Source organism: Lycium ferocissimum, unplaced genomic scaffold (assembly GCF_029784015.1).
Source record: "Lycium ferocissimum isolate CSIRO_LF1 unplaced genomic scaffold, AGI_CSIRO_Lferr_CH_V1 ctg15433, whole genome shotgun sequence".
Taxonomy (NCBI): domain Eukaryota; kingdom Viridiplantae; phylum Streptophyta; class Magnoliopsida; order Solanales; family Solanaceae; genus Lycium; species Lycium ferocissimum.
In genome coordinates, this window is record NW_026716035.1 from 1 (window position 1) to 18,853 (window position 18,853).

Below are 18,853 nucleotides of genomic sequence, written 5' to 3' on the forward strand. Positions count from 1 at the left end.
TATGGGGGGGCCGCATGTCCACGGGGCCGTGATAAACGATTTTGGCCGGAGCCCGGGGGCCCTTTTTCCAACCCCAGTCCGGCGGCCAGGATAGACGTATGCCGGAACCGGCACACCCGAAGGGGATTATTGATATTATTAATACCGTTATCACTATTGTTATTACTATTATTGTTATTATTATTAGGCCGGAAAGCGGCCATCCCGTCCGGGTGGACTATTTTATTTAAATATTTAATTCATGTCGTGTAACCTAAACTTGCTTCCGTTGTACTTTCCTATTTCTTGCTTCGGTGATGCTTTACATATTCGGTACATATTCCGTCGAATTTTCTTCTGGGGTCGCGTTTCATGCCCGCAGTTCGCGGACGCGACCCGGTGACCCAAATTTCGCTAGTGGAAGGCCGGATTGAGAGTCGAACGACTTCTCTTTGCTGCGAGGTCGTTCGCTTTTGGTATAATGCTGTGTATATATTTGCGGTGTCATACTCTTTAGAAGTCTCGCGACAACGATGGTGGGAGTCGTGCGAAAGAATGGCCATGCTCGGCCATTATTTTGTTGTACGTAAAATGAGGCCACCGTTCGCCTTGTTTTACGTGGTATGCATATATATCTTGTTTTGAGATGCCTCGAGCTACGTGTCGATTTTGGTATTTCATTTACAATTTTCAATTCTCGTTTTAAGGAAAAAAAAATTTGAGTCGACGTTTAAGGGTTCGCTCGACTCTGATGAGAGTCGGGTGCCTGCCACGCCCTGACGAAGGTTGGGGTGTGACAGTTAGTCATTACTAAGGCATCATTAGTTCTTTCATATTTGCTTAATTTAATTATAGCTAGGGTTGTGTATGTTGCTTTGTCTGTATTGGCTAAAGGGCTGTCAATCTTGAGAAATTTACTTGTTTTGGTCTGGTTTGACCTGATGAGGCTTAGTTAATGCATGAGTAGTTGTGAACTTGTTTATTTTGATCTTTCAACCTGAACCAAATTTAGGTCTAATGTCTGAAGATCATGTGTATGATGTGTGCTAGCATGCCGACAACCTTAAAGTTGTCTAAATGTGTGGTTTAAGTCAAACCCCTCCTTCCTAACTTGAATGACTTAAACACCTATTGATATGTTGTGAGTGTGACTTAAATCTTGAATAAGTTTTATGCCATGCCTGCCATAATGAAACTGTCAAAAGGTCCTTGGTCTGAGCATATGTTTGTTTTCATTTGAGTTTGCTAGATTGAGAATAATAATGGTCAATTTGATGCATTGTGATCCCTTTATTTTGAGCCCACTTTGAATAATTTAGGATATGTTCAAATGTCCATCCTTGTTTGGTTCAAATTGTCTCAGCCTATGTATGTTTATATATATGTTATGTATATCAATAAGCCTAGATCTCATGTAACGGGACCTATACCACTCATTTTTAGAAGTGCATGTTCTTGTTTGTTTGATGATATTTAATGTTTTGCTGAAAAGTGTGCTCTATTCCCTGTATCTTTCCTTAAATTAGCTTAAATATTTATGAGAATGTAGCGATATCCAAGGAAGAGAAATGCTCCTGTGAGCATCCGAGGCACAGGATGGGTGCTTTATAGCATTCATCCCTCTTTTCCTTACCCTTTCACACATTGGATTTTATTCAATATCTTTTCCCCTTTCCCTTTGATTGTTAATTGTTTGGTCATGTCCTGATAAGGTCAAGGATTGCTTTTATCTTGGTTTTGAATAGAGGGGTTGAGCTTTAGCTCAATACTACCTCAACAAAAAAAAAAAAACAAAACAAAACAAAAAAAAAAAACTAGACAAGTGACCTTGGATCCAAAACTGGATCTGTTCCTTATTTGATTGTAATTCTACCTCTTTAATGATGCATGTTCACTCCTGTTTTATTTTAAAAAAAGAAGTATATGTCATGATGGATTATAGGTTGAGTTTGTTCTGTTCTCTTTTGAAGTATTGGTTTGAGTGAAGTTTAGTATACATTATTAATATGTGTTTGTCCCCTTTTAGACACTGTTTGAGTTTCAAAAGGGAAGCATTTGGTTGGACTTGTATGATTCTGTGAGGTTTAAGCGGATAAGTTGAGGGATTCATATTGATATATCCCATATTTTGTTGAAGAGCATGACCTACTTGTTTGTGGATCTAAGTGTGCTAAAGTTTATGAGTTGAACTTATGCCAAACTGTACATGCGTGAATATTCTAGTATACTGATGGGTGTTTAGCATGATTGTGAGTTAGTGTCCAATATGTCCTGGCATATGCTTGGCACCGCTTTAACTTCATAGTTGCTTATCATCCTAAACCGCTCACTATATATATATATATATATATATATATATATATATATACACGGCTTTCGTATACACTTGGAATTGTACATGGGATGGTATACTTTTTATATCATTACGAGAAATTTATATCGTACGTTTGCGTGCTTTATAAATAAACATATTGGTCACACCATTGCCTTTTTATTGATTTTCAACCGAATCGGGCTTTACCCCTGTATATATCTTATTTGGGCCTATTTCCTTAAATTCTTGTCTGTTTTGGGCCTTCAGCTCTTGCTTGCTTATTTTTTCCAAGTGTATTAAACATGGTTGATATACATGAACGTGTATATGTCTACATAATATGATTGTCCTTCCTTAAGTTTCTATTAATTAATTTACTAAGTCTGGGTGCTTTCTAACCGCATCCCCCCTTTTTCCCTCTTTGTTTTGCATGGGAATCCTGTCACACCCCACCCTTGGTAAGGCGTGATTGGCACCCGGCACCTTACGGAAACCGAGCGAACCAACTTATAACTTGTATTCTCTATGTCTCCAATGACAAAATAAGGCTAAGGCTAGATATGAACGTAATATCATGTATAAATATATGTCCAATGGACCCACGACGCCAATATAACTAACCGACGGTAAACATAACTTAAGCTATACCTCGGAACCGCCTGTGCAAGCCTCTATGAACATGCCCAAGTATACAAAGTCGAGATAGGGCCCCTGACATGCCCCGAACAAAAATCATACAAACATATATACATCTAGACTCGGCGCTCTGCAGAAGAAGTGGAGCTCACCAATCGCCGGTACCTAAAGGCGACCTACGATGAAAGATCCTCGTTTTGTCTATCCACATTGCAGCATGAACACAACATCCACAAGAAGGGACGTCAGTATGAACAATGTACTGAGTATGTAAGGCATGAATAACAACATAACAAGGGATATGAGACATAACATGAAATAAAGAGATAACTGTGCATGACATTGCCTTGTAAGGCGGATACCATATGCTAGTTTTTCGCAAAAGCTTTCTCATACATATATATACCATAATAGTCTTTGCGGAACGCGCGTACGATCCATGAGTATATTATATTGCTGCGGAATGTGCAACCCAATCCATATACATACTATATTGCTGCGGAACGTGCAACCCGATCCATTTATCCATATACTATATTGCTGTGGAACGTGCAGCCCGATCCATTTATCCATATATCCCGCGTCCGGGATGATATCCAGCTGATCAGGTGGCTATGCGTATATAACGCCTCACCTTTCCCCTTACCCCATATGTACATATAAATATATATATATATATATATATATATATATATAACATACATATATGGCATAAGTAGCATGCATGAGAGCTCAAATAAATGTTATCACTTTATCGAAGTGACGTAAGGTCGGTAGCCTCCGATTTATATTAGGGAACAATTATCATCGCTTTACCTCACCTTGAAGGAACAATGATTGTAAGGTGAGATCAGAATGCTGAGTGGAATCAAGAAAATCATGAAATAAGCTCAGTAATCTCATCTTAGCATTAAAATCATAAGCTTTGGAATTTTTAGAATTAAAATCATCATCATCATGTTCATCATAGAAAACATATCATCTTTAGTATCATAAAAAGCTTTTAAGAATCATGAACTTCTAACTTTTGAAAACAAGGAGGTTATGGAAACATTTATGGACTCATTACAAAGGAATCATGCCTTTGAAAGAATGGAACGAGCCTTAACATACCTGTTCAGCCTCCAATTATCTACACTTATTCGTCCGAGCTCGCAAGTCTACATTTAAGAGGATTCACACAATCGTTAGACTCATCGTAGTATATTTTATTTGAAAGTGCTTTTTCGGTCGCTATTACTCATTTACGACAGGAAAAAATCCGGTCGCTGCCGGTCACTAAAAGCTCCGTCGTTAAAAGTGGACGACCGGATTTGTAATCCAATCGTAAATATCCTTTAGTGACGGCAACAAATCCAGTCGTTAATAACCTTTCCTAACGACAGGTACTCCGGTCGTTGCAACACTTTTTAGCAACAAAATATACTCTTTCAACGACAATTAAAGATCTGGTCATTACTAGCTTCATTTTGTGACTAGAATTTCCTTTCCTCTATAACAACATAAATATACAAGCCAACATGTAATCCGAAAATAAACAAAATAATTAATTGTTATATAGAATTTCATAGTTAATTACAAAAGAAATAAAAGTATGCCAATGCTAAAAAACATATATCTTCCGATTATGTGAAATTATTTCTTCGGCTCCTAACTCCAATCGTAGAATTTACAAATTTGAACTTCAAACATGCCCTCAAAAAAGAACGAGCAAGATGAACATGCATTTGCCTGTAGCTTTACACTAACTTCAATCGCCTCCATTTTAGCAAGCAAGTGACAAACAAGCTACACCCAGTAACTGCATCTTCCATGCTTCTCCCTTTTATCAAAACAAGAACATATGCAGCTATGTGAGTAAATGAAACTAAAAACACAGTATTACCAAAAGCAATGATCAAAGAACTTACAGGTAAATCCTATGTAGATAGGCAGTGGCGGAGCCAGAAAGCAATGATCAAAGAACTTACGGGTAAATCCTATGTAGATAGGCAGTGGCGGAGCCAGAATTTTCACTAAGGGGTGTCAAAATATAAAGAAGTAAATTCACGAAGAAACCAAGAAGTGTCAATATGTAATATATATACATAAAAATAAAAAATTTTACCTAGTTACACAGTGTAATTTTTCGACAAAACTCAACTATATGTGGCTCCGCCGATGTAGATAGGAACCATAAAGATAATTGACAGTCAAATATGCATACATTAGTCCAATCACAAACAGTAGCTCAAACTCCAGGAACACATAGAGGGTGTGCTTATAAGATCCTACAAAAAAAAATAGAACATTAATAGAAAGTGAGGAAAATATATTCAACCAACCCCAATCCTTTTACCCATTAACATCTTAGAAGATTTCACAAAACTTTTACCACTTAGTTTTCAACTTTTCGGGAATAGAAAATGAATCAAGAGACACGAGGAGCAAATGATTACTATAATTTAGACAAAGCTAGATCGAATTTAGCTTTTAACAGCTTTAAGTTGTATAGGAAATGGAATAGTAAAAAGTTAATTATGTTGTATTCCACATCATTGACACCAAGAAGATGCTAACAGAAAAGAGTCGGGACCTAAATGATCTCTTAATTCCTCACATTATACTTTTAACCTATATGTTTGGAAAAAATAAAGCAAGGAATTCCTCAAGCTAAAGCACATGATAAACAAACTAATACAGGTATTATTTGCAAGTTTAACAATGAATACAAATGATAGAAAATCTCAACGAATCTCTTGAAGTTTAGAAACTCACAAACTGATAGTAAATTGGTGTTGGAGAAATGGACTTTTCTACTAGCTTTTTCAAGGTAGGATTAATTCATTATCGCCTAGTCTCGCATTGTTTGACTAGTCTAAAACTAATGTTAGGCAAATAAAATTGTTTGCTTAGACAAACAAAAAGAAACGAGGTCCTAAACAAGGCTAAGCTTCCAAAGAACCCCAAGTACAATAGAATCAAACCACAACAAATGTTTGATTTGAAAAAATATAAATGATTGCTCTGTTATTTAAGAGTCTTTGATCGCTTTTAGCGATATGGGCCATCACAGAAAAAAAGGTACATTTAATTGTGGCAAGGAGACTGACTTAATAATGGGCCATTAAGCTAGTTTAGCACCAATGTGAATGAAGAATGAGCTATCCAAGTTTTGCTTTTGATAAAGCTTGATTTAAGAAAGATTATATTAAGTCATTTGACAGTTTTTGCTTACTTGATAGGTTATGTGGGAGACAAGTACCATTGTCATTTATTTACATAGTCTTGATAGTCTTCACATAATTGAATACCTTGTATATGACAAACCCCCCTCTCCAAAACTACAGAAAGAATTGTAGGAAATCAATCTGTGTCCTGTATTGATGTATGAAAGTCATTAGGTATCTCCTATCAGAATGATACTAGGCTAAATTATAGGACCTGATTACAATACATAAGGAAGGGAATATTTACAATATTTACGGGTACTATTACATAGTCTATCACACCCCCGCAGTCGAAGAGGGAGGTTGTCGTACGCTTAGACTGTCCCTGAAATCATCAAAGAGCATGCGCGGAAGACCTTTAGTGAAGATATCTGCGATCTGGTAACGGGACGGGACGTGAAGAACACGGACTTCTCCACGGGCAACCTTCTCGCGTACGAAATGTATGTCCATCTCAATATGTTTAGTGCGTTGGTCTTTGAATGGATTACCTGATAGGTATATGGCACTAACATTATCACAATAAACCAATGTAGCTGTCCGGATGGGACAACGGAGCTCCAAGAGAAGGTTGCGATGCCAATAGGACTCAGAGACGACATTAGCGACGCCACGGTATTCGGCCTCAGCACTCGACTTAGACATAGTAGGTTGCCGTTTGGATGACCACGAGAGGAGGTTATCGCCAAGGAAGACACAGTAACCAGACGTTGATCGTTGAGTGTCTGGACAACCACCCCAATCTGCATCTGTATAAGAGACAAGAGAGGCAATGGAGGATTTGTACAGATGGAGACCAAACTCAATAGTACCTTTAATGTATCGGACTATGCGTTTAAGAGCATGCATATGTGCAACCTTAGGATCATGCATGTGAAGGCATACTTGTTGAACCGCATAGGAGATGTCTGGTCTTGTGAATGTAAGGTACTGTAACGCGCCGGCCAACTTACGATATTGGGTGGGATCATCGCAAGGAGGCCCGGCCGTGGCACCAAGTTTGGCGTTGGTGTCGACCGGTGTCTGATTGGGTGTCACACCCCGATTTCCGATAGGGTGTGATGGGCACCCGACCCTTATCTAGGGCCGAGCGAACCCTCAAACTATCGTAACACTCGAATTCATATTGGGCCCTCGACCAAATCATAAATACATAACAAAATTTGTACGAAAAACGAACATACTTTATATCGTTTCAATCAGACACAACTTGCGACCGTACAAGAATCTATAATATCAAGTATAACAATACGGCGGCTTATAGAGCCGCTCACAACTGACATCTCATACACACGACTACTGCAAAGTCTCTAACATGACCCGGATATCATAACACAAACAAGCTCGACTCGGCGAGCACTCGGAGCAAGTGGAGCTCGCCAATCCCGCCGGAACATCTTCTCAACAGCTTTAGCTCATCCGGTGTACCTGCGCGGCATGAAACGCAGCCCCCGAAGAAAGGGGGTCAGTACGGAAGATGTACTGAGTATGTAAAGCAGGAAAATCCATTAACAAAGTCATAACCGGAATGAAACACTACAGAAATCAAGTATAGGAATCAGAGAGTCATAACTTGCCTGTGCAGCACTTATCCTGTATATATATATGTCAGTATGCAAAACATATCACAATCATATTATTGCGGAAAATCATAAGCGGGGTACAGAAAGTAGAGTTAATAACCAGAATGTCAGAAGGCTTAGCTTATTCTTCTTTCTTTTTGAAAAACACTCCTGTCTTACATATATATAGGAAATAGATCATATTGTCATAACTGACATTAGCCGATGTGGGATTGGCCTAAACCGGGGCGGAATTTTGCCTCGCCACCGGGTTTGCCCCACCACCGGCTCCGAAACAACAGATCGTCTCATTATCAGAACAGACTCATAATATTGTCAGACTTCCACATTATCAAATCACTGTATCATCAGATCAAACAGAATATCATATCATATATCCTATGCGGTCCATAATGGGACCCGGCGGACGAACGTGGTCGCCCTCCCGCCGGGCGCCACAACACATCATACTTCGAAAGGTTTCGCATCTCCCGCATCCCCGTCACACATCAAATCATATAACCACGCACCCGGCCAAAAGGGGCTCGACGTACGGGACACATCATAACACCATAATAATAGTCGCTCATCATACTTCGGAAGCTCATCATACTTCGCATTGTGCGCACGATAGTACCGGCCCGGGACTCGGCGAAGGAAGTAACAATATCATGCACGAGCAGAATCGGATGATCTATACGCATCTCCAAACACATACACAGATTTAACAGAACAATCAAAACAGACTATCATTCCAGAATACAGACAATAGCCAAGTCGAGTTTCCTTCAAATGTTATTCAGAACATATCAAATATAAATTAGTAATCAGGGTTACGTATCCGAATCATAAATATACGGGTTCTCACTTTATACATTTACACAATTTAACTCAAATATTTTCCGAGACTTATCAAATAGAACTTTAGGCATCATAGTTACGTATCAGAATCATATATGTACGAATCTTTGATTCAAACTTAACAGATAAGTGAGTAATCATATTCACAAGATCATAATCATAACTCGTTATGTAAGTAAGGAATCCACGTGCGGAGGCCAAAGTGAAAATAGTATTAAGTTCTTCAAAAATAATTAAAGGTAAGCATAGAAGGGCCGTGGGCCCCGCGAACGGGTGCCGACCCCATCCGAGCCCGTCTACGGGGGTTAGGGGAACGTTATATCTTATGAACTTACCTATTATGTTTTGGGGCGTTCCGAGCTCGTATGCAAAAGTTACGGACGTTTGAAGTTCGGGACTCTTTTTGTAGTCAAAAGTCTTTATAGGTCTTTTTTTAAAATCCAATCCTTTGAAAACTTAAGAATCTCAACTTGAATACAATAAGAAGTATGCCTTTAGGATCGAACAAAGTACGTTTTTGAGCTCGGAATTTAAGAGTGGAATAACCCCGAGGCTCGGGTCATAGCCTAATAGTACTAAGACATGCCAAAGAAAGAGAGGTGAGCTTTACATACCTTGGCCGCCCTTGGAACTAATCCACGCTCTTGTCTTGACTTCTCTCAATCTACAAAAATGTCATTGGACATCCAACATTAGCCATAAGCATTAAAGAACTCAATTCCAAGCCGTCACTTCTTCTATGGAAATTTCGGCAGCACCTCCCCTATATATTCACCAACCCCGAGAATTCAACTCGGCCAAATCACAACAACCAAACCAATAAGCATAACAACAATATCAATAGGCAATTCAAGATGTCCAAACCAACATCCAATCTTACCCGAGACCTTCCAACTTCATTAGAAATGTTCATAACACATTTTCTTCTTTCAAGTTCATCACTACGCCACCAAACCACACTTTAACAACGTTATTTCCATAAATTCAAGAAACCACATTAAAGTCACATTAATTCTCAATTCAGCCCACATAGTTAATCTTCAACTTGGATCATAACACTTCCATTATCAACATAGAATCTACACAACGACAACAACCAACACTTTAAATAAAATTAATTCGTTCTTGCCATACACATCTCATATATACACGGCTTCAACACTATATATATATACGGCCACACATCACATTCCAAAGTCCATAATTTTCATCCCATTTCTATACACTACAACAACATACAAACATGCTAACTACCATTAATTCATTACTACAACACTACAACATGCACCCACGGTCCAACATCAACATTCATGGCTCAACTTCAACATCCATATTTTCAAGTTTTTAATCCATTTCCATACTTCACAACACGTACAAACCATCCATAACATAAGAAAAATAAGATTGAACCTCACCTCCTTCATGTTGCTTCCACTCGGCTAGCTTCTCCTTTAGCCTCAACAAATGATTTATTTGCTCCAACGACCCTTCCACGTTGACGAGGACCTTGCAATTAGTAGGAAAGCTTGGAGAAAATATTTTTTCTTGACCTTCATCCACGGCTGAAATATGGCCAGCCATGGCCGTTCTCCTCCTTCTTCCTTTTTCTTCCTTTTTCTTGAAATTTCTATGTTGGAGAATGATAAGTGGTGCCTTCTCTTATAATATATATATACATGTGCACAAGCACATGGCCGGCTCATGCTCCCTCTTTTTCTCTTTTTTTTTTTTTTTTTCTTTTTCTAAAATTTTCTAGAGATTTCCTTAGGTAATAAAAGATGACTTTTGCTCACCTAGTCTTCTTCTTAATCACATGTGTTTTGTGTCATGTGGGCCATGGTTCATTCCAACTTGGATGGCCACAAGCCTTTTTCAACAAGTCATAAAAAAATTTCCAAATTCCAAATTTGCCCTTAATATTCCATGCCAATAATACTTACAAGCGACTTACGCATTAAAACAAAACCGGAAAATGACCTTGCCCTTAATTACCCGCAAGTTGTCTTAAACTATTCCGACGTACAAAATGCGGGATATAACATTGGGCTTACAGGCAGTCATGCCCGCACGCTCTATAATATCTGCTGCATAATTTTTTTGAGAGAGAAACACGCCGTGTGGAGTCCAGGTAATAGCGATACCCAGAAAGTAGCTTAGAGGGCCCAAATCCTTCATAGCAAATTCGGCACTAAGCAGAGACATGATGGATCTCCTGAGAGCATCTGAGGAAGCTGTGAGAATAATATCATCAACATAGAGCAGGATGTAAGCAATGTCAGAACCTCGACAATAAATAAACAGAGAGTGATCAGATCGGCTATGTGAAAAACCAATGGTGGAGACATAGTCTGCAAAGCGTTGGAACCATGCACGGGGAGCTTGCTTAAGTCCGTACAACGATTTCTTCAAGAGACAGACATGATGGGGATCTTGTGGATCCTTAAACCCAATAGGCTAATGCATATAAACGTCTCATTAAGATTACCGTGTAGGAAAGCATTCTTGACGTGGCGATGAATGGGCCAAGAGTGTGCAAGTGCAATGCTCAAGACAGTGCGAATAGTAGCCGGTTTGACAGCCGGACTGAAAGTCTCGTCGCAATCAACTCCAACCCGTTGAGACCTGCCATCACAGACAAGACGGGCTCTGTGCCTCTATAAAGACCCATCAGATTTCTTTTTATGACGAAAAATCCACATAGAACGAATAAGATTCACATCAGTGGGACGTGGAACCAACTCCCACGTCTTATTATTAATTAGAGCATTATATTCATCAACCATGGCGACTTTCCAATTGTGGTCATTTAGAGCGCGACGAGTTTCGGGGGGATAGGCGAGATGGAGAGAGTCTTTGGAAGTATTTAAGTTGAACGGTTGTTTGGGTTTAAAAATCCCGTGTTGGCTTCTAGTGACCATGCGGGTGGGCTGCTGGGCAGTTACGGGTGGGGCAGTGGGGGGTAGGGGCTGCTGGGCAGCGACCGTGGGGTTGGACCGCTGGGCCGTGGGGGTGGGAGGGGTGCGGCGGGCACGGGTGGAGCGATGGGGGGGGAGGGGCTCTGGCTGGGCGGTGGCCACGGGTGCGGTGCGGAGGGGAGTGGGACCGGGGAACGACGGGTGGAGTAGGCTGTGACAGAAAATGCAGGGTATATGGAGAGATTCCATGGTCCAAAAATTCATAAGAAGTTGGGGTTGGGGAGTGCAATTTGGAGAAGGGAAATTGAGTTTCTTCAAAGATGACATGCCGTGAGATGATGATTTTGTTGGTGGATAAATCATAACATTTATATCCTCTATGATTCAACGGATAGCCCAAAAAGACACACGGGGTGGATCTTGCTTGTAACTTATCGATAGTCGTAGATGGGAAAAGTCGATAGCATAGACACCCAAAAACCCGGAGATGAGAATAGGAGGGGGTTCGTTGATAGAGAACTTGCGTCGGTGATTTATACCCAAGGACTTTGGAGGGAAGTACATTGAGGAGGTAAGTGGCCATTTGGAGAGCATGATGCCAAAAAAATGGGGGGACGGAGGAGTGGACAAGAAGAGTGCGCACTATGTTGTTAATGGATTTAATTTTTCTTTCCGCTTTGCCGTTTTGAGGAGAGGTATGGGGGCAAGAAAATCAAAAATTTAAACCATTTGAGGCGCAAAAAGATTGAAAATGCCCGTTGGCGAACTCCGCCCATTATCACATTGAAGGTTTTTAATGTCTTTTCGAATTGAGTCCGTATTAATGCCTTAAAAGATAGAAAAGTGGAATAGACTTGGGACTTGTTAGAGATTGGAAAAGTCAAAGAAAATTACTATAATCATCAAGAAAGAAAACATAATAGCGGTGCCCATTAGAACTTGAAACAGGAGATGTCCATAAATCACTATGAATGATGTCAAACGGCATAGTAGTAAATGACGATGAATCATAAAATGGCAATTTAACATGTTTCCCCAAAGGACAAGAGGTGCAAAAAGATGTTCGGGCCCTATTACATTCAATTAAGGCATTACTACGAAAAGAATTAAGAATAGCTTTTCCCGGATGGCCGAGGCGGGAATGCCACAAGCTAGGTGATGCGGCAAGGAAGGTGGATGGTGGAGTGGCCCACTCTGTGGCATTGATAGGATACAATTCCTCGGTGCTCTCACATCTCATTAGGCGGCTCCCCGTCGGTAAATCCTTCACAGAAAACCCAAGAGGATCAAACTCAACAGAAACATTATTATCTTTAGTGAATTTACGTACGGAAATAAGGTTTTTGATGAGTTTTGGAGCATGCAAGACATTTCGGAGACGTAATTGAGGATTAGGTGGGGAAGGGATGTATGACCATAGCCTCGAATTGGAATAGTGCTACCATTACCAACAATGATTCCAGAATTATTGCTCAAATTAAAATAAGACGTGAGAGTACCTGAGTTGGCAGTCATGTGGGAAGTCGCTCCGGTGTCCATGTACCAATTTTCATCTGGTTGATGCATGGACAGAGTGTGCATGGCGGCCTCCACGTCTGTCAGAGTGTACCCAAAATTTGTCAGAACCTGCATGGAATAGGCCTGCTGAGGTCGTGGACCCGCACCGAGAATGCCGCTGCCGGGCCGCGACGTGGCGGGACGCTGCTGCCACTGTCTCGTCGGATACGGGCAGGGGGGGCGATCACCTTCCGGGGCGGCCGAGCGAGGCCGATGTGGCCTGCGGGGTGGCTGTCCCATCGGCCACTGGCCGCTGCTGGGCTGTCCTCCGCCGCCGCGGCCGAGTTTCCCGCGGTTGTTGTTCTTATTGTTACCCTTTCCCTTGTTCCTGTTAGAATTCCTGCCACGATTATTATCATGACGGTTAGTGGAATTATTGTTGCCGCCAGGTGGCGGGGAGGGAGTATCATTATCAACAAGTAGAGCCGCGGGATTGGAATCGCGGGCACGTTCCTTGGCTGCTGCGTCTTCGAGCTTGAGTCTGGAGCACACTTCAGAGAAAGAGGGCAACACATCCTTCTGTTGGATGGTGGTGACAAAGTGTGCATATGTCTCCGGAAGCTTCTGCGAGAGGCGCAAGACCGGACGTTGGTCGGACACACGGCGACCCCACGTTGGCAAGTTGATCCGAGAGAGACTTGAGCCTATTATAATAGGCCATAACCGAGCCGAAGTCGGCTATTTTTGTGGTGGTGAATTCAGTTTCAAGGTACGCTGCCCTTGAGTGCTTATTATCTTGGAAAAGTTGAGCAATGCGATTCCAAGCCTTCTCTGCAACATCATCCGCCATGAGAATAGAGGTAAGAATATCATGGGAGACGGTGGCGTATATCCATTGAAGGACCACCGCATCTAGCCGTTTCCAGAGTGGAAGGTTTGCCGCCTTTGTTGCGTTGTACGCGGTGAGTTCAGCGGTGTCAGTTGGTGGAATGATGTGTTCAAGTACGGAGTGGACGCGGGCTAGGACTTTGAATAGTGTCGCCCATTCATGATAATGGCCGGTTTCCATGTCTAGAGAGATGGGGATTAAGGATTTCACATTCGTGATGGTTAAAGCAGAATGGAAATTTTTGCTGTCAGCCATTGAAGGGAGAAGAAGGAGGAGGAAGGGGTGGCGGCTAGGACTAGGGTTAGGAGAGAGAGAGGTGGACGGCTAGGGTTTATGGGAGAAACCTAGTCTGATACCATGTAGGAAATCAATCCGTGTCCTGTATTGATGTATGAAAGTCATTATATACAAAGTAGGTATCTCCTATCAGAATGATACTAGGCTAAATTATAGGACCTGATTACAATACATAAGGAAGGGAATATTTACAATATTTACGTGTACTATTACATAGTCGATCAAGAATAAATAAATAATTAAATAACTGTCCCTCTAAACCCAAATCTAAGCCAACTAACAAGATATTTCGGAGATCAAGAAGATGGAATCCAGAAGTTGAATCCTAAGAAATTCACGGTAAACGCAAAGCAAAAAAACTCCACTAAAATTTCTTGATGTTCATTGTTAGCTTTTAATTCAGCTAAATGTCATTGGAAAAATAGAGAATTAACATGATATACAATCAGAAAGTATATATCCAAGAGCATAAAGACTTTGTGAAGAAGTAACTCACGGGGAGTGGTGTTAGCTTCCTCAAGTTCATCGTCAAAATTATCAATGTCAACAATGTGGGACTCTGAGTCATAAGGTGAGAGCGACTAGATGTACCAAAAGAAAGCAGAAAAGCACGACATGAACCCGCTTTTGGTTAGAATAAACCCAAACACTAGAATCTCACAAAACATTTTAGAAATGGCAATTCCAATACTCACCGAAGCAACAGACCTCAGAAAAGGTACTGCATAGACAAGAATGATAAGAGCCATTCTCAGCAAAAAGTACCTTTGGTTGACAAACTTGATCTCCCCTCTTTGTCATAAATCCTGTCCAACATTGAAATGCAGACCTTTAAGAGAATCCAGCTGCTCGTAGGTGGCAAGATTTTCTAAATGCTGCCACCAACTGATAAAACGTGTCGGCGCCCAATGAAAGTTAACATTTTCCACGTATAAGCATTTCTATGTTAACAAATGATGATATCTTAGTGTACTGCATATATAGTGAAAATTGAAAATGCCTTATTTTACCATGATAAGGGAATAACAAACTTGAGTATTGTCTAATTGAAGAGAAAATGCACCAAACCATTGTTATCCGAAAACTTAAAGAAAACTCTTCAAAGTAAAAACGTATGGTTCGACCATTAGATTATAAATTGACGTACACAACTCTGATATTAATAGAAATAAAGGTGGTGCATTTGTGGGGATTAAACATTTTTACATTTTCGTGGATCATCTGAACCACAATTCTAGTGTCAAAAATTAAATGGCGAGCACAGATGAAAAGCAATTAGGAGTTCAATCATGGAAGATAAACCACATTAACACTCACATACCTATACATAAACTGAGCTGGACTATATTTATGGTTCATACTTTATCAATCAAAGGATTTTCCTTTACAGCAAGGTTGACCGATTACCTAGCGAAGGTGCTATGACTTTCCGAATGCAACTTCTTGTGACGAGGCCAAGACAAAACATCTTAATCGATTACACCGCAATTGGGGATTTGGCAAAGGGAAGGGACTTTTGGCATTAAATATAAGAGATCAACTTCGCAATTAAAGTTGGATCGTAGCTTCTCCTTTTCTATCTAAGAATCCTTTCATCTTTTACCAAGTAGGGATCACATACCTCTCCTTTCAGATACCTCCATCAGTACAACTATTTATTGGGCACATAATAGCCACCTTGCTAATAACATTAAGTATCAAGAGACACACCTTAAAAGTCACAGATATTTAAGCAAATTTATATTATACTGAGTAGCGTCTTCACTAACAATATGAACCTCTATATATTAGGAAGGTGTTAGTATCCCCAAACTCCATAACGATTTGTCCTTTAGGGATAAATACGGTGAAATTATTAGTGACTATGAGCAAAAACATCTTTGGTAAACCCCAATTATTAAGTTTAATTAACTAAAAATATTAATCAAATAATACCATTAACTCTTTCCATAGTTATATCATCAAAAAAGGCGCACAATAAGTCGGAGGAAAAAAAAAAGCGATCGTTGTACATTAATCGTAATGCTCTAAAAAGCTGGATGTAATTATATAAGCAAATATGTAATTCTAAGAACAAAACCAATATATTTGATAAATACCAAGAGAAATAATTGGAAAAATAAAGGAATTCTCAATTCTACAACGATTCTAACTAGAAGTTTAGATACTTGCGTAAAACTTAACTTGATGAGAAGAAGAACGAAACCATAAGACCACTTCAATGGAAACGGAAGATTAGACGCAGTGAGGATTCCGAGGAATCGTTTGCGGTTCTTCGTGGAGTTGCTCCGTGCTCGGAACTATAAATTTTGTATAGAAAATAAGGGTGTTTCTTTCTTTTTATTTGAGGGTTGCGATGGTCGGTTGGGAAAGCACAACGAGAGATAGCATGAGGGATTTTGCTTTTATTTGCGGTTGGGGTTGGGGTGTGGGTGGTCTTAATGGAGTGTTGGGAAAAACTAAGAGGAAAGGTTAGCACCCTTTTTCTTATTAATTGGTGTTAACGACCAGATGTTATGCTTTTAATGGCCAAATATTATTCCGTCGTTAATATTGAAATAAAAATTGACTTTAACGACCGGAAAAAAAGTATGTCGTTATAAATATGCTTCTAATGACCGGATTCGTATCCCTCCGTTAAAGAGCTGGTCATTAAAAGTCTATTTTCTTGTTGTGATATATTCATGTTTGGGCATGACGGGGTCCTGTCCCGTCCATATGTCTGGTACTCCAGTAGAGGCTCGTAGATACGCAGTGTGGGTAGTATGGTCTCACAGTCTTTCATGTATATGCATGTATATATATTATTTTGATAGCCGAAGGGCTTATGTATATAAAGTAAATATGTTTCAAATGTTAGTAGTTTTTCATGATTATGAGCACAAGAGTTATGAATGAAAGCAGATGAGTAATTGAATGAGTGGTACCCGGTGGTTAGCCCCGGGTGCCCGTCATGGCCCTAGTCGAGTCGTGGTAGAAGTGGTATCTGAGCAGTTCAGTCCTAGGAAGTGTCTACGAGCCGTGTCTAGTAGAGTCTTGTTTATGGTGTGTTGCGTACCACGCTAATAACAAGGAGGCTACATGGCATTTAGGAAAAAATGACCATCTTTCTTCTTATGAGATCGTGCGATAGAGCTGTATATAAGATTTTATCCTCCCTAATAAGTGTGTTGTGATTTCAGAAATGCTGCCAAAGGGAAAATCTAAAGCTGCCCAAAAGGGCAAGACTACGATAAAAAGACGGGCGTAAAAGAGAGCCGCCTATGAATATAGATGAGGGTGAATCACACCATGAGGCTCTATCTAATGCCTCTACTACTCCGCCTATTACGGAAGAACAAGAAGGGGCTTCAGCTCCAGCTCCTATGCCTCCAGTTCCTCCACCGGCTACTTCGGGTCAACAAGTGACCGAGGCCATTCATTTATTGACACAGTTGGTTGCCGCTCAGAGCCGACGTAATGCGAGCCCAAGTGATCGGTCGGCTAGTACCGCAGCCCGTGATTTTATGAGTTTGAATCTCTCGAGAATTTTTCTGGTCAAAGCCAGATGAAGATCCAAGGCTTTATTGATGAGATGAGGACATTAAAGATTATTCATGCCTTCGAGACTGAATCGGTGGAGTTGGCATCTTATAGACTCCGAGATGTGGTGGTATTATGGTATAATAACTGGATAGCATCAAGGAAAGAGAATGCGCCTTCTCCCGTTTGGTAAGAATTCGTAGATGCCTTTATTCGCCATTATTTGCCACCCGAGGTCTGCCGAGCTAGAGCGGATAGATTTCTAAATTTGAAACAAGGAAACATGAGCGCTCGGGAGTATAGCCTTCAATTTAATTCTTTGGCTAGATATGCCCCGACTATGGTGGCCGACATGGGAGATCGGGTACATAGATTTGTGAGTGGCTTAGGGACACATTTGGTTAAGGATTATTTGAAGGCTTTGTTGCAAGATGGGATGGATATTTCCCGCATTCAAGCCCATGCCCAAAATCTAGAAGGACAACAACCTCCGCAAAGGGGTGATCGTGATGTTGATAGAGGGCCAAGAAAAAGGGCAAGATCTATGGGCACAGGCAGTTATTATAGAGGGATCAGCTGCGCACACATTGTAGATACTCGGTGCCGGTCGGTGACTAGTGCGCCTCCCCGATTCTAAGGGCGGGAGAGATTTGATTGCTCCTTTAGTTCGGGACAGGGTCGCAGTTCGAGAGCCTCGGGTTCACGGCTTGGGGGAGACTATAGCCGCAGGAGACTCCCGCATGCCGCGATGTGCCCAATGTGGTAGATTACATTCGGACGGGCCGCTAGGGTTCGGACACTTGCACACCGTGGTCGAGTTCGCGCATGATGAGAGATTGCCGTCGCGTGAGTGGTAGAGGTTAGGGTCCCCACGAGATCGGCGCGGCGGTTCTTCTTCGCACGCCGGAGTAGGCGGCATTCCTCGCATTTCGACAAAGCCGAGGTAGAGGCCGAGGGGGAGCATCTACTTCAGGTGCCACTCAGCCCCGCATGTATTGTCACACCCCGACTTTACTAGGGTGTGATGGGCACCCGACCCCATATTCGGAGCCGAGCGAACCCGCTAACTCTTATTATACATATGAACTTATGAATTAGTAAGAAATGAATACATAGAATTTTTTTTTTCCATAAATAGAATCTGATATCATATAAGACTGGTGACACGAAAC

General features: G+C 41.0%; 2 long non-coding RNA genes across 4 annotated transcripts; both read right to left on the reverse strand.

Annotated features, from left to right (window-relative positions):
• Positions 1 to 4,607: 4,607 nt before the first annotated feature.
• Positions 4,608 to 15,590, reverse strand: LOC132042447 (uncharacterized). Of its 3 annotated transcripts, none has more exons than XR_009411483.1 (4): positions 15,481 to 15,590; positions 14,925 to 15,044; positions 4,900 to 5,199; positions 4,608 to 4,751 (listed from the first exon to the last, which is right to left on the reverse strand). It is a non-coding gene; the product is annotated as an uncharacterized LOC132042447 (long non-coding RNA). The 3 variants fall into 3 exon arrangements; XR_009411482.1 differs by having other exon boundaries at positions 4,900 to 4,944; positions 5,037 to 5,199; positions 14,925 to 15,584; XR_009411481.1 differs by having other exon boundaries at positions 14,925 to 15,584.
• Positions 12,672 to 13,207, reverse strand: LOC132042448 (uncharacterized). Its single transcript, XR_009411484.1, has 2 exons — positions 12,976 to 13,207; positions 12,672 to 12,740 (listed from the first exon to the last, which is right to left on the reverse strand). It is a non-coding gene; the product is annotated as an uncharacterized LOC132042448 (long non-coding RNA).
• Positions 15,591 to 18,853: the final 3,263 nt, after the last annotated feature.